Source organism: Gopherus evgoodei, chromosome 12 (genome assembly GCF_007399415.2).
Source record: "Gopherus evgoodei ecotype Sinaloan lineage chromosome 12, rGopEvg1_v1.p, whole genome shotgun sequence".
NCBI classification, from domain to species: domain Eukaryota; kingdom Metazoa; phylum Chordata; order Testudines; family Testudinidae; genus Gopherus; species Gopherus evgoodei.
Genome location: NC_044333.1, coordinates 8,167,153 through 8,182,888, shown reverse-complemented (window position 1 = coordinate 8,182,888; position 15,736 = coordinate 8,167,153). Strand labels below are relative to the sequence as shown.

The window sequence follows — 15,736 nt, the reverse complement described above, 5'->3', positions numbered from 1 at the left end:
GCGGGTTGATGGCGCAGTGCTGCTGTAGTGAGAGGTATTTCTCCTCCTCTTTCCCTGACAAGGGAGGGGTCTCTGAAACAGTAAGAGCTTCCCCAAGGAGGGCTGGGGCTGAGGAAGACCCTTCCATGCCATGAGAGACCAGAATTGAGTAGAAAGACAATCTCCTCCCATCCCCCAAAACAGCTCAGAAGAAGTTGTTAACAGCAGAAAAACAAACCCTTCTAAGGCATTGGAATGAGAAGGCGGGTTGGGTGTTGCAATGAGTCAGCATGTGGCCAGATCCTCAGACCCTGCATCCAGAGAACTGGCCTCATTGGCCATATCCCCAGGGGTGATTTAGGTTTGGCTTCACTATCTCCTACAGCACCTGCTCCTACTCGGGTCTCCTGGCTTCAGGGGAGTCCCCAGTTGCTGGGATGAGGCAGCTTTACTGCCCCTTTGCACCACTGTGAGGCATGAAGGTGGGTGGGTGAGGGGCTTGAGGTGTCTGTTTGGAAAGATGGCATCGTACATTTGAAAGACCGCTGGCCCCGATTCTCTCACTGAGGCTTATCTTCCCTGGAGATTTTCTCCAGTACGTCATCCGTCTAGCTGCAGCAGTGCCATGTCCCTGCTACCTGCACCCATACCCCTTCCCCCAGGGCCACCGAGAGTGGGTTCGGGCCCTGGTGAAAAAAAATTTTCAGGCCCCCCAGCAAGGGCGGACCGGCTTAACAGGGCCGACAAAGCTGGGCCCCGGGCCCCCTTCCAAACTGCCAGGCCCTGGTAATTTGTACTGGCTTTCCCCCGACTCTCGTCACCCCTGCCTTCCCCTAGACTCGAGCAAGGGTAAGCTCTGCTGGTGCTGGCTGTAGCTTTGTCTGTCAACCATAGAGGTTTGCCCAGGTGCAGCTACATCCCTGGCTGGAATCGGGGAACTCAGCAGATTAGGCAAGGCCTGCGCTGATGTAAACCAGGAGCAACTCTCTTGGCGTCCATGTAGTCACAACTTCTACAGGCAATTAGCCAGCCTAGTTCTAGAATGATGATTCTATCTGGTGCCAAATTCTCCTTTCCAGTTACTGGTGGTGGGATAAACTGAACGGCGAATCTGCCCTTCCCCCATGTTTAATTTAATGATGATTATGGATTTCACAGACTTTAAGGCCAGAAGGTACCTTTATTGTAATCTAGTTTTACCTTCTGCATAACGTAGGTCCTAGAATTTCCACCACTGATTCCTACATCAGGGCCAATAACTTGTGGTTGAGCTAGAGCGTAGCTCTTAGAAAAAGCCATCCAATCTTGATTTAAAGACTCCCAAGTGATGGAGACTCTACCACATCCCTTGGTGAGCTGTTCCGGTAGATAATTATCTTCACTCTCCGAAATGTGTCTTATTTCCACATCGATGCCCATCCTTTGGTTCGATATGAAATGGTAGAAGAGAATAATGGTTCAGTATTTAGGACACTTGATTAGGCCTTGGGAGATCTGCTCTTCACAGATTTCTGTAGGACCATGGGTAAGTCACGCAGCTGCTCTGTGCCTCAGTTTCCCCTCTGTACAGTGTAGGTAGTAGCACTGCCCTGCCTCACAAGGGTGTTGTGTGGAGAAATATGTTAATGACTGTAAAGCGCTCAGATGCTCCCGTATTGGGGGATCAGATGAGTACCTTGGATAGGCAGCTGCAGAACAGTTTCTGAAAAATATTTGATGCGTTCTGTGACAAACATAAGGCCAATAGCGCTCCCCGAAAGATGTTTTGTGTTGCAGGCTTTCTGTCCACACAGCACTTTCATGAACAAATGCCTCTTTTCTGTATCGTTGCCTCTGTACTAGATGTTTGCCCAGAGCAGAGGGTTTGTTGTGGATGTAACCAGGAAACGTTTAGAGGAACAGTGCTGTGTATATGATTAATACGGAGTGGATTTGAAAGGCTGCAAGGTTGTTATTAAAACCAGGTGTGGGCTGGTGAGCCCACCATGCTGTGTGAACAGGAATGAATGGAAAACATTTTGTTTTGTAAAATAATTCCAAGATTACAGTATTTGTTTACTCAGTAAATCAAAGCGGCTGATCCAGTGTTGGAGGGGTGGAACGGAGGGAAGCTTAGAGTCAGTAGAAAGAACAGGAGTACTTGTGGCACCTTAGCCCATGTCCAGACTACCCCGCCGTATCGGCGGGTTAAAATCTAAAGTCTAGACGCGATATATCGATCCCCGAGCGCGCTTACATCGATTCCGGAACTCCATCAACCCGAACGGAGTTCCAAAATCGACACGGAGAGCAGCGGACATCGATCCCGCGCCATCTGGACGGGTGAGTAATTCGATCTTAGATATTCGACTTCAGCTACGTTATTCGATTTTCCTCCCCTAGTCTGGACGAGGCCTTAGAGACTAACAAATCTATTTCAGCATGAGCTTTTGTGAGCTACAGCTCACTTCTTCAGATGCGCAGAATGGAACACACAGACAGGAGATATTTATACATACAGAGAACGTGAAAAGATGGAAGTATGAATACCAACAGGAAGAGTCTAATCAATTGAGATGAGCTATCGTCAGCAGGAGAAAAAAAACTTTTGAAGTGATAATTAAGATGACCCATAGATGGTGTGAGGAGAACTTAACAGAGTCAGTAGCTAAATCTGTCTAGTGGGCACGTCCATCTCTAAAAAATTTATTTTTAAAACTTCTTACGATGCAGTTTTGAGCACTGGGTATTTGTCAGAGTGGGTAGAAAAATGCTATGTATTTTCTGTGAAAAGAAACGTTTTCATTTGGTTTGACTTTTTTGTGGAATTTTTGATGAAACTAAAACTGAAAAATGTTTGTTTTCAAAAACCCCACAATGTTTGGTTTTCAGTTTTTTTCTCTGCAATTATTTTTTTCTTTTTTCCCTGAAAGGAGGAAAAAAGGAAGAGAAGAGGTAGAAAAGGGGAAAAATTATTTTTGATTTTTTTTTCTAATTTAAAAAAAATCAGAACACTTCAACTCAAATGAGAAATTTCGGTCACTGTCTGTTTTGGTTGACTATTTTTCATCAAAATATTTTTTGAGGGGGGAAATATTCAGCTAGCTCAAGGGTATAAATTTTTTTAAAATGTCAAAGTGGCTTAGGAGGCTAAATCCCATTTTCAAAAGAGAGGCATGGAGAGTCAGTCATGTAAAATGCAGATAGGTGCCCAGTCGGGACTTTCAAAAGCACCTAAGCAGGTTAGGTACCCAGCTCCCATTGAAATCAATGGGCCTTAGACGTGTAAGTCACTTTAGGACAAGATTTTCAAAAGTGATTTTGGATACCTCGTTGAGTGGGTGCCCAATTTCAGACACCTTTTAAAGGGGCCTGATTTTTATAAAATTCTGAGCATCCACTCTCTGAAGGTGTCTTAAGTTGGGAATCAATAACTTGAGGCACCCAAATCACTAGTCACTTTTTGAAAATCTCAGTTTTAGCCACATTTCAAGCTGCTGTGTATGGCTGTGTTGAAATGCCACTTTTACCAAATGCTGCTTTTACTTTTTGCAGCTGTGTTCAAGGGGTGTCGAGTCTCAAGGGAGGCCTTGTACCTTTGTATAGCCATTCACACTAATGCTACCACCCTGATCTAGAGGCATTGACACCCACCGGGCACTGCTGGAAAGGACTACTCAAAATGCCAGGCAATGGAGACGCTTGCCCATAGTGAATCCATGGCAGAGATCCCTACGCCACCTATAGCAACAGTACATAAAGTGGACTATTTTTGTTTCTTCCAGGAGTGGAATAATATCATTTTCTGAAAGCTGTGCTAAACTATGGGACGGTCACTTTTTCTACCAGTGCTATCGTGGATCTTGAACTTAGAAGTTGCTGGGCAAAAAGTGACCTACAATTAGACTTGCATACTAATGTACTGTAATTACCTAAGATGTGAAGCACTCAGTGGTTGTGTCTGCATATAGATAATTGACTGCAATGGCATTTCTCTTGATTTACACCAGTGCCACTGAAATCAGATTTGCTCTCGTTCCACCCCAGGTGATTGCGATTGGTGCAGGAGTCCCTGGATAACATTTTTATGGCCCATGTTATGCAGGAAGTCAGACCAATCCCATGTGCTGTCACTGAAGGGCGAATATACTAAATAGTGTATTATCATGCGGATGAAATAGAAATGATTCTATAGTCCTGGTGGAGGGAAATCTGTCTGTCTCCTTTCTTAATCCAGTTTTTACCAGCACAAGATTTTCCACTGATAAACAGCAGCTCTTGGTAAACAAAGTGATTAGCTTTTTATTGTACATATTGGGAGGAGGGTGATAGAGGGGAGACTTGGGGGGGTAGGGGGTGGATATCTTAAGACAGAAAACTGCTCCCCCTTCAAAACAGAAAATAACCCAGACTGCATCTTGTCTCTTCTTATGTGCAGAGCCAGCTGAAAAAGTCAGTGGCAAGAGAGCCAATTTATTAACCTGGTTCTCTTAGCTGATGTCAGGCTTTCTTGTGTATTTCCCCCTCTCTCTCCTCTCTAGTGAGAGATGAGAAATGTCTTCTCTGCGATACAAGGGGTCACTTTCTTGTGATTTCAGTGAGTGGGGAAGTAGCAGCCACATCAGTTGAATCAGCACCTGTTCATAGGATACTGTGGGCATAATTCTCCATTGTGAATTTTATGCCAATATAACTCCACTGATTTTAGTGGCATAAAACGAGGGATGTTGCGGTGAATTGGGCCTTTCGTTTTGTTTTGGAATAAGATTTTTTTCTCTTTATTCCTTAACACTGTGGTGGACAGGGTGTGGTGGAATGGCCATCAGTAGAAACCGATCAAGTCTTGACAATAGGCTGTTGGAGATGGACTTGAGATCCTGCCCCAGTGATCTACTGGAAGTCTCTTCTGGCCCTAGGAAGGCTATGGTGTTTTTCATCCCCTTGGCATAGGGGAAGGAGGGAGTTGAAATGTAGGTGCAAAGTGGCATAGGGGAAGGAGATGTCTTCTGTAATCTTTATTTTAACACAGAGGTGATTAAGGGCTTGTCTACACTACAGGTTATGTCGGTATAACTAATGTCACTCGGATGCAAATAAGCCACTCCTCTGCACGACTTAAGTTACACCGACCTAAGCACCGGTGTTGACAGCGCTAAGTTGGTGAGAGAGCTTCTCCTGCTGACATAGCTACTGCCTCTTGTGGAGGTGGTTTTATTATACCGACAGGAGAGCTCTCTCCCGCTGGCATCGACGGGTCATGCAGCTGGAGTGTTTCTAGTATAGACTATCCCTGAGAAGGTTCAGGACCATCTGTCACTGAGTTCTCCTTGTCTCTCAGAAGGGTGGGTGCCAACTCCTTAACTTCCCTTGAGAGTAAAGCATTTTCTGAGGTTACATTTATAATCCTCTCTTCCCATCTCTCCTCCAAGCCTTGTAGTGCCTCAAATGTGCAATTTATGAGCTCAAGAGTTGTTTAATTGCCTGATGCCTTGTCCAGCTGCTGCTCCTGCCACATGACTGAAAACAACAGACCAGATCCTCAGCTGGTGTAAATCTGCATAGCTCCAGTGAAATCAGTGATTTTATGCCAGTTTACACATGAGGATCTGCCCCCAGGATCATGGAGGAAGCGTGTGTGAAAGTGGGAGGCCGGGACAGGAAGATACTAACGAGAAACAAAGTGAGACAAACCAGTTGCTGTTTTGGAGTCAATGGAGGAATGATAGGATGAAATTGGCCCAGTGATTCAATTTTCCAAGATTCATTTACCGACAGGGGAGCTTTGGCTGTGCAGCTGAAATTGTTACTTATTGTAGGGTAGTGCCTGGAGGACCCGTCTGAGATCAGTGTCCCATGATGCTAGTGTCACAATTCAGGAAAGCTGCGCCTATATTCCCCCACTATGGTCTAGGGAGGGCACTTGCTCTAGGCTCCAGGCTCCCCAGCCATCACCTCTCTTGTGTAGAGACCCATGACATTCTCCCTCCTGACTGGCATTTTTCCAGGCTGCACAGTTCTCTACCTGCACTGTCATACCCCCAGCAAGTCAGACTGCATAAGTAGGGCAGTTTTGTCTTCTCTTCGGAGGCTATCCACAGTGTAATTGCTCATAGTTAGTGTGACACACAGCTCTTTCTAAGCAAGCATGTTTATTCTTAAGGTAAAAGCACTAAGGAGGTAATATATTAAAAGAATCTACATGGATGATAAGAAGCTTTCCAGAGATCACCCCAGCTCCAACCAGGGCTCTGACAGATGATCAGTCCTTCAAACCCCACCAAAGGTTTTTTTTTCCTGTGGTTGCAAGTTCATGACAGCTGTTACCTCAGGACAAGCACCCCGGTGAATCTGAGAGTTGCTTCTTTATATAGTTTGGGTCTTTGAGCGTCAGAGCCCACAACTAAGTAATCAGCCAGACAATGGTCCCCTTCTCAGGGAAAAGCTTCTAAAGCTTGGGTCTTTGCATAACCAGGATGAGTAATATGCGTTCACCTCCCCCCCCGGTATTTCACAGGAGAACCCCGCTTAAACTTTGTTTGTCTAGCACATTGTTTAAAAGAGTCCCTTGAGGCTAATACCACTTCCCAAGGTTTACACTGGCCAGATCTCCCCCCTAGAAAAGTTACCTACAATCCCACAGTAATACATAGACTTTGCATTTCAATGCAGTGAACTGCTACAACCCTTAATCTTCATTCAGTGAGGATTATCCAGGCTGTTGCCATCCCTGACCCAACGAGACATACAGGGAGCTCCAGGCACAGCTAGGAACTCAACCCTGGTTTCTTCAATCTCAGTCCAAGGGCTTTACCGGGTCACAAGTCCTCTTGCTCGGGCCAGTGCTCACGCCTGGTGCTGCCTTCACACACCCATCCTCTGCCTCCCGCTCTCCCCGAGGTGGGGAGCAATCTCAGCGGCGTGCGCTGTGGTATTTTGGATCGTGAAGGAGAGTGGGGTCAGTGTGGGGGGCAGACATGCCGCTCCTCTGCGAGCAGTCCTTGAAACAAATGTATCTCCTTGGGATTCCTCCAGGAAAATCGGAGCCAGTCAGTTCTCCAAAGGAAAATATCGAACTGATGAAGTTAACAGCACAATGATAACCGCCTACCTTTGATAGCAGAGGTATAAATTGAGACCAACTCACCTGCCTGGCATCTCCTCGATTCATATTGAACCAGCTACCTTTTGGGGGCTATGTGGGCCAACAGAAATCCTTCCGCGTAACCTAGCCAGCTGTTGAAGGAGCATACACACTCCAGTTCTGTCTACACTGCAGTGTAAACACCCGGGGTTGGCCTACGTCAGCCGACGCGGGCTGCGGGGTTGTCAGGTTGCGGAGTAGGTGTGAGGGGCTCAGGCTGGAGCCCAGAGCTTGGCCTCGGCTGACACAGGCCAGCCATGTCTGTTTAACTGCAGCAGAGACATACCCTCGGAGGCCTCAGCCATAATGTTGCTGCTTGAAATCCACCCCAGGGCAGCCAGGATGTCTAAGAATTGTTCCCCTCTCATTGTGGGGTAGCTGCTGTGAAATGCGTTGCTCTTGGGTCCGATCCTACTAGGAGTGGGCTATAAAGCAAAGTTCTGCTCTGCATGCAAACACTCAGGGCTTAAATTCTCATAGAGTATTTCCTGGACACCCCCCCTCCTCCCAACATGCTATTAAAAACCCCAGGGGGATGGAAAATATTTACTGGTGCTCTGCTCCGGAGAACTCCAGCTCAGTTTAAGCCCTGCAAACAGTGCAGAAGGGCTCAGAGCCAGGAGCCTGGTCTGAGTCGCTCTCCAGGGCACATCTGGTAAACAGCCTTTGCTGTCTGCGAGAGAGGCCAGGGATTGAAAAGGTCTGGAGGACTGAACTCCCACTCACTCTTAGAAGTTACCCTTCTACATCCAGGGTTGAGGGAAATTGATGGGGCCATGTGGAGTAAGCTGCTGTTGGTGTACCTGTTAAATCCAGCACTTCAGACTCCAGGGCAGTAAAACCATCACCTCCCCGCCGGCACTGAATGCACATGATAAAATGTTAGCGCTCAAAGGCCAGATCCTCAGCTAGGGTAGATCAGTGCAGCCTCCTTGGCTAGGCCTTAAGTGCTGGGTGAAGGAGACGTGGGAGAGGTTAGTGTCGCTGTTTATTGTCCAGCATCCACCACAAAGAGAAATTTCTGCCCTGCAGCTTGACAAGCTCTGTGGTTTAGTAGACAGGGCTCCGGGCTAGGACTTGAGAGACCTAGGCTGAGCTTCTGTTCCTGGCTCTGCCCCTGATGTGCCATGCGGCCTTGGGCAAATCACTTCACATCCGCTTGCTCTCCCCTGTCTTGTCCGTTTGGCTTGTAAGCCCTTCTATACATTACATGCTAGTTCCTTGACGCCTCCGGATGCAACTGGAATAGCAATGCTGCTACTGAAGCACCTAAGGCCCCTGCTAGAGGGATGACTGGGAGCGAACCCGAGGGATGTGCAATGGAAGGATAGTTGTGGTGTGCCCGTCTGTACTGAGAAAAACTCCTCTCCGGAGTCATTTACTGCCTCTGCTTTCAGGAGCAATAGCTGAGGTAAGGGCAGCGGGACAGGGAAAATCCGCAGGATCGGGCTCCTGCCAGCACTGCAGGACTGTTTGCGCTTTTGGGAGGCAAAGGCAGACAGACGTGGTGGTATAAATAGAACAGGTCTGGCTATTTTAAGGCTTTGATTGCATGACGTGTGTATTTAAAAAAGAAAAAAAGAGGGGGCAATCCAGTGTTTTAACTGTAACTGGAAAAACAGGCTTCAGGGGACAGAGGCGGCTGGAAGATCTGACACTTGCAAATGTCAAGCCACCTTTTCTTGGGGCAGTTACCCGCTTCTGGGATGGATGGGGCGAGAGGATTTTCTCCTCTTGTTCATTTAACTACATCCACTCCCCTTGAAGACTTTCCGTGTCCTGGGTCCTTTTTGAAATCCCATATTTCTCCTTGAAATTGCAATACGTTACATCAGGGTAAACCAGACTAATCCATTACACTGTTGTAAGTGAGATCAGAGTCAAGCCCTGGGAAGAGAAATAATGTCTGAGTTTTGGAGGCATTGGGGTGTGTAGAGAGGAAATTAGGCTTCTCTCCTCTCACTTCTCGACTGGTAATTGGAATCCTCCCCCTGACCATGCTGGACCTGAAATGATGGCCCCTACCCTGCTTGTCTGTACCTGTCAGTTAAATAAATGCAATTAATGCCTATCAAGCTCAGATTTTTCCAGCAAGAGTTAAAATTAAGCCTATTGCTAGAGTGGCTTTTAAATGCTAGGCAGAAATCGTGGCAACCTGGACAATGAGGCTAGAGAATTTAGAAAACTTTGGTGTTTTTTTCCAATGTAGAGTGAATTTCAATCACCACAGCTGTGCGGATCTGCTTGTGGTTCGAGCAGACCTGTGCGCTGTGTATAAATGCATGGGTATGGGTGAGCATAAGCGATGTACATCACAAAGCATGTGCTCTGTTATCCTTGGGGTGATGTTCCATATGGTGCTTGGGCAGGGGGGGAGGTTTTCCCCTGCTCTTTGTTCAGGCCTCTCACCGCAGCTGGTGTGTTAGTGATCGTATGGGGACAGATCTACAGCTGGTGTAAACTGGTGCAGCTCCATTTACACCAGAATGGGATGTGGCCTGTTGTGTATAATGGCAAGTGTGCCTGGGCAGATCTCGGTTGTAGTTGCAGGCCAGAGGCAATGGAACAGCTGGTGTGCGAATGTTCTAAGTTCAAACTCTTAGCTACACACCTGTATAGATAACAACTTCGATGTGCCTTTCCAACCTGCCTTGTTATTTTGCATGACTGAGGAATCCTGCCAGAGGCAAGGTGGTAGGAGAACAATTAGTCATAATACTGAGCTCTTAGATCTTTCTTTTTATCCATAGATCTCAAAGAGTGGACATTATTCTTGCCTTTCAGTTAGGGAAACTGAGTTACAGAAGTGAAGTGAAGTAGCTCCCTGAAGGTGCAGGCTGGTAGCAGTGGCTGGAGCAGAGGCTGCACTGACTCTGTTGTCTTTGCTGAACGCGGGGCTTGATTCGGCTGGTTTAGACAATGCCGATTGCACATCTTTGGTTGATTTTTTGTTTAACTGTCTGTGACCTGTAACCAGTGAAGGAGACCCCTATCCCCATCTCTCCTCCAGAAATGAACAGTTGGCATTAGTATGCTCCTAGGTACAAAGATTCAACCATAAGCGAACGCAGCTAGGAGCAGGCATAAACCAACGACCCTTCATAGCATAGGAGCACAGCTGGCACAACTGGAGAGCCCGGTAAATAAGGGAGGACGAAAATCACATTTTAATGCCCTGCCATATGGAAGCAGAGACAGTTTAGCAGGCTAGGGGAAGGTGATATTTATGGTTTTGGAGTGGTGGTTCCATGAGCTGGTCTCAAAGACCAGGAGTATGAGAAGGATACTGGGTTAAAGACATCCTCTTGCCTGAAGCTAGGAATGGATGACAGGGGATGGGTCGCTTGGAACAAGCAGACCAGGTAATCATCCTCTGAAGCACCTGGCATTGGCCACTGTCGGAAGACTGGATACTGGGCTAGATGGACCTTTGGTCTGACCCACTGCGGCCGTTCTTATGTTCTCCCTTTCCTCCTACCCCAGGGATCACTTGTAGGCCTAGTCAGAAAAATCTTGTCCCCTCCCCACCGCCTGAAAAATTGAGACTCTTTGTCAAGAAACCAGAAAACCCAAAAGTTTAGGGGGTTTGAAATGTGACCCAAAAGGAGATGCTTTCTGCAAAAATGTTCATTTAGTTGAAAACCCAGTTGTCTGTCAAAAAAACGTTTAAGCGGAAGATTTCCGCCCCGTTTTAATCCTGTGCATCTTTTTCAGCACCTACAAATCTCTCCATTCTCCAAGCCGTGTCTCCTGCCCACTGTTCCTCTCTCTCTCCCTTCTTTGTGCCCATCAGTGCTGCTCTGTACTAGGAAGTGGAGCTGCTCTTGCAGAGTGCTGTCTGTTTTTCTTCCACTCAATGTCACCAGAGCTGGGGCTCAACCAAAACCCTGCACCTGAGCATCCCCAGTTTGGGGGAGGATTGAGATTCTGATCAGCTCTTCAAAGCTGCCCCCTTGCACGCCCTGCTTGTGAGCTCAGCCCAAGGAACCAGGACCAATCCCAGATATCAACGCACAGCTGGTACAGGTGATTTCCATTCTCCTCCTACCCTGGGCCCATTTCTCTATAGCGTGAAACACAGGAGTGATCCTGTTCCCTCCCCCGCACAGCAGTGAGCGCCAGTGCACCTGGCATTGGCCACTGTCAGAAGACTGGATACTGGGCTAGATGGACCTTTGGTCTGACCCACTGCGGCCGTTCTTATGTTCTCCCTTTCCTCCTACCCCAGGGATCACTTGTAGGCCTAGTCAGAAAAATCTTGTCCCCTCCCCACCGCCTGAAAAATTGAAACTCTTTGTCAAGAAACCAGAAAACCCAAAAGTTTGGGGGGTTTGAAATGTGACCCAAAAGGAGATGCTTTCTGCAAAAATGTTCATTTAGTTGAAAACCCAGTTGTCTGTCAAAAAACAGTGGCACCATGGAGCCGGGCCCATGCTCAGAAGGGCCCTGGCCTGCTCTGCTTGCACTGTGCCCCAAGACCCCGCCAGCCCACCGGCTCCCCCTTTCCTGCCCACCACTTGCTCCTCTCGGCCGGCCGAGGGCTTCTCCCCACCCGCTGGCTTCTCTCTGCCTCCTGGCCGGACCCCAGTGCACCTCCACCTCTGGATAGTCTCTGCTTCCCACCACCCGGGGAGCCCCACCTGTCTCCCCAGAGCTGAGCTGCCTGGTTCTGGTGCAGAAGCCTGGCTAGTCTCAGACAGTTGCTTGGGTGGGGAGTGGGGGACAGTGTGAGGGACTTGGCAGCGCCCCTCCAAGCAAGTGAAGGAGCCCGGGTGGGGCAGGCCCTGGCCTGGCTGATCTCACCTCCTGAGGGGCCGGAGTGATTCCCCTCCCTGAGATCAGCCCTGGCTGCGCTGGCAGCTCAGCTTGTCTACTACTACACAGTCACCTCCTAGCAGAGCCAGTGAGTGGGGCTGGGAGGCAGAGTGTAGGGGAGTGGGGCTCTGAGGGGGCAGGGAAGATCTGTGTGTGTTGGTGCACTAGGGAGTGGGGGTTCTGTGTGGGGTGCTGGGCAGCTGTAGTGTTGTGCAGGGCACTGTGCATTTGTGGCAGGGTCTGGGTGGGGGCCCTGGGCATAGCGGGTCTGGGGGGGCTCTGACCATAGGGAATCGGGGGTGTTCTGGTGTTGGGTGGGGGCTGTGTGGCACGACATGGGCCTGCCCCTGAAGGGAAGGGACAGGCTGGCAGTACAGGGCCGGGTGGGCCATTGTGCATCTGGCAACTGCCAGTTTGTAAATAGTGCCCTCACACTGGGCTGGGCAAAGCATGGCCGCCCCTGCCCTGCCCCGTTGCTCCTGGTCGCCCCCTCGCTCTGGGGACTGACTCCCCCTGCCCTATGCTCCATTGCCCCCATGGAGGGCCCACAGATATGTTTGGTGCCGGGCCCACAAAAGGTTAATCCAGCCTCAGTGAGTGCTGCTGTGTGATAGACTCCTACGGCTACCCGGTCCCAGCAGTAGTGTCCGAATGTAAGGCTGGTTACACGGGCTGCACTGAAACTGCCAAACAGACGCCCTTTCGCTTGCCACAAACTCATGGAAAATACACACAGTTTAAATCTTATTTCCACCCTGGTGCCAAAAATCTACTGGAAGCTTAATTTAAAACGTACTAGGAGCACTACACTGAAAAGGAGAGGCTGGAAAACTTCTTTCCTTTTCCAACCGAAATGAAACAGCAGAGACAGAGGGTGCGTGTTTTAATTTGCATTTTGGAGTTGAATGAACTCTTCTGAGTTGGATCATTAACGTTGTATTATCATCAGGTGTGTTGCTTCTCAGTGCCAGCTCTCCCTGAAGGTTAGCTGATAGGGGACATGGGACCATCCACTAGGACGGTGTGTATTTAAGACAAGCAGGGGCGGCTCCAGGCCCTAGCATGCCAAGCGCGTGCTTGGGGCGGCAAGCCGCGGGGGGTGCTCTGCCGGTCGCCGGGAGAGCGGCAGGCAAGCCGCCTTCGGTGGCTTGCCTGCGGAGGGTCCACTGGTCCCGCGGCTCCGGTGGACCTCCTGCAGGCGTGCCTGCGGAGAGTCTGCTGGTCCTGCGGTTTTGGTGGAGCCACGGGACCAGCAGACCCTCCGCAGGCACGCCTGCGAGAGGTCCACCGGAGCCGCGGGACCAGCGGACCCTCTGCAGGCACGCCTGCAGGAGGTCCACCAGAGCCGCGGGACCAGCGACCGGCAGAGCGCCCCCCATGGCATGCCACCATGCTTGGGGCGGCGAAATGTCTAGAGCAGCCCCTGAAGACAGGTATTGCATTCCGGGACTTCCACCTGGAAAAACACATTTGGCCTGATTCTCGCCAGTTTTGGCTCTTGTGTTAAGATGATGTGAAATGCTGCTGTATCAGAGGTAAGGGGCCCTGGGGCACTTAAACTGGCTTTCAACTGAGCCTAATGGGCTGAGGTGTCACCGGAAGGGAGGGAAGCGTTCCCCTGTAAATCAGAAGGTTGGCCACACCTAATCCCGGGTGAACACCAGCCTGCGTTTGCTTTCTCTTGCCCTAGCCAGTAGCCCAGCTCCAGCCAGGTGAGGCAGCTTTAGTGGCGAGCGAGAAAGCCCTGCTATTTAGAAACCCTCTCTCTCTCTCTCACTTGAATCCAGCATTTGCTGCTACAAGAGGCTGGATGTGGCAGTAAGTCTATCTTTGAATTAGGGGTCTGGTTACAAAAGCAATTCACCATAGCTAACACTCTGCTCTCTGAATGCTCCATAGGAACCTTGTCCATGTTAGCAGTCAGTAGCTGCAGTAAGAGTCACTTGCTCATGCAGGCTTTTCTCCTGTTGGTCTGAGACTGTTGCTAAGGCCCTCCCTTGATTTCTCTGGGTAAGTTTCCCACCATTCTTGTCCTGCAAGGTGGGGCATGGAACAGGGGCTGGTTATCTAGAATAGGCAACGACCCTTTTATACCAAACAAAAGCCTTAATCTTAAGGCAGGGGAGGGAGTAGAAAGTGGAGAACTCAGGTTCCACCAACATCCTGGAGTTTCCTTTTCAAAGACCTTAAAACTGCGCTTCCTAAATCAATTGAAGACTCTTCTTGAGTTTCCCAGAAATGGTGCGAGTCCCAGGCTTTCTATTTCTACCACCACATTAAGATCATGGTACATAAAAAGTTGAGTAATTACATATGAAGCCTTCCTCCCTCTATGTAGCTGGTTCAAACCCAGCCTGAGTCAGTGCTGACCCAACAGCCTTATCAGTAGACAAATGTTCGAGGGTTATGGGCAGTGAGATGTGGCTCTCTACCCAGTTCTTAGTGTGCAGGTCTCGATGTCACCCAAAACAATGTTACATTTAACACAACTTGGCAGGTGTGTTGGCATTCTCAACAGAGAGGCTAATGGCTGAATGGGCATGAACAGGGCCCTACCAAACTCACGGTCCATTTTCGTAGATTTCATGGTCACAGCATTTTAAAAATATTGACTTTCACAGTTTCAGCTGTTTAAATGTTACATTTCACAGTTTTGTAATAAAAACGGCAAAGCATATGTAAAGCCCAGACTGAGCATTTCTCACACTGGGGGTCCCGACCAAGAGGGGTTCACAAGGCGGCGCCACCGCCGGCAGCAGCCGTACAGAAGTAAGGGTGGCAATACTGTGACCCCTCCCCCTGATAAAAGCCTAGAGTAGTAAAAGTACACAAGGCCAGATTTCATGGGGAACACCAGATTTCATGATCCGTGACACGTTTTTCATGACCAGGAGTTTGGTATGGCCCTAGGCATGAACCAGTCATTTTACCCCCAGAGGTGCTGCTGTTTGCTTTGTCCCTGCCTTGTGGATACACAGAGGAATTTCAGTTGCCCTGTCCATGCACAAAAATGATACAGCTTTAACCATGCTACTGGAGTTTAAGTGGTAGGACCCGCCTATTATGGGTGCAGTTTTATCTACCCCAGTGAACTCATTCCTATATGGAAGAGGGCATTGGCTACACCAGTATAAGGCACCTTTATACTAATGTAACCGTAGGCATACTAGGGGTTGTTCCAGCTCAATCTCTGTTTTGGTAACAAGTCATATCCCTAACCAAAATAGCTATACCAATACAAAACCAGTGTGTTGACTGGGCCAAGGGCCGTCATTTTTCACTGGCAATAAAAACTTTCCTAAAAGCATGAACATCTGTACGTACAGTTTTTCGTGATTTACAGCCCTACTCAATGTTCCTAATTTTTTAAAACCAGATTTTACAGCTTTCAGAAAGTGTCAGCTCCTAGACTCATAGGCCATTGCTACACTGGCGCTTTACAGCGCTGCAACTTTCATGCTCAGGGATGTGAAAAAAACACCCCCCTGAGCGCTGTAAGATGCAGCGCTGTAAAGCCTCAGTGTAAACAGCGCTGCAAGCTACACCCGTAGAGGAATGTGGAGTACGTGCAGCGCTGAGAGAGCTCTCTCTCAGCGCTGGCGCTGCGACCACACTCGAAACTTCAAAGCACTGCCGCGGCAGCCCTTTGAAGTGCAAGTGTAGCCATACCCATATACTGTAAGGTCAGAAGGGACCATTGTGATCATCTAGTCCAGGGGTCAGCAACCTCTCAGAAGTGATGTGCCAAGTCTTCATTTATTCACTCCAATTTAAGGTTTCGCGTGCCAGTCATACATTTTAAAGTTTTTAGAAGCTCTCTTT

General features: G+C 48.8%; 1 protein-coding gene across 3 annotated transcripts in view; it reads left to right on the top strand.

The window, feature by feature from the left end:
* Nucleotides 1-15,736, top strand: part of CPNE2 (copine 2) — a 179,835-nt gene that overhangs the window by 32,216 nt on the left and 131,883 nt on the right. Inside the window, exon 1 of one of the 3 annotated variants that reach the window (XM_030581444.1) lies at nt 10,980-11,125. The exons of the other annotated variants lie outside the window; for them this stretch is intronic. The gene's annotated coding sequence lies outside the window, so the exon portion shown is untranslated. Of the gene's footprint in view, nt 1-10,979; nt 11,126-15,736 lie in introns of those variants that run through there. 3 annotated transcript variants of the gene reach the window in all.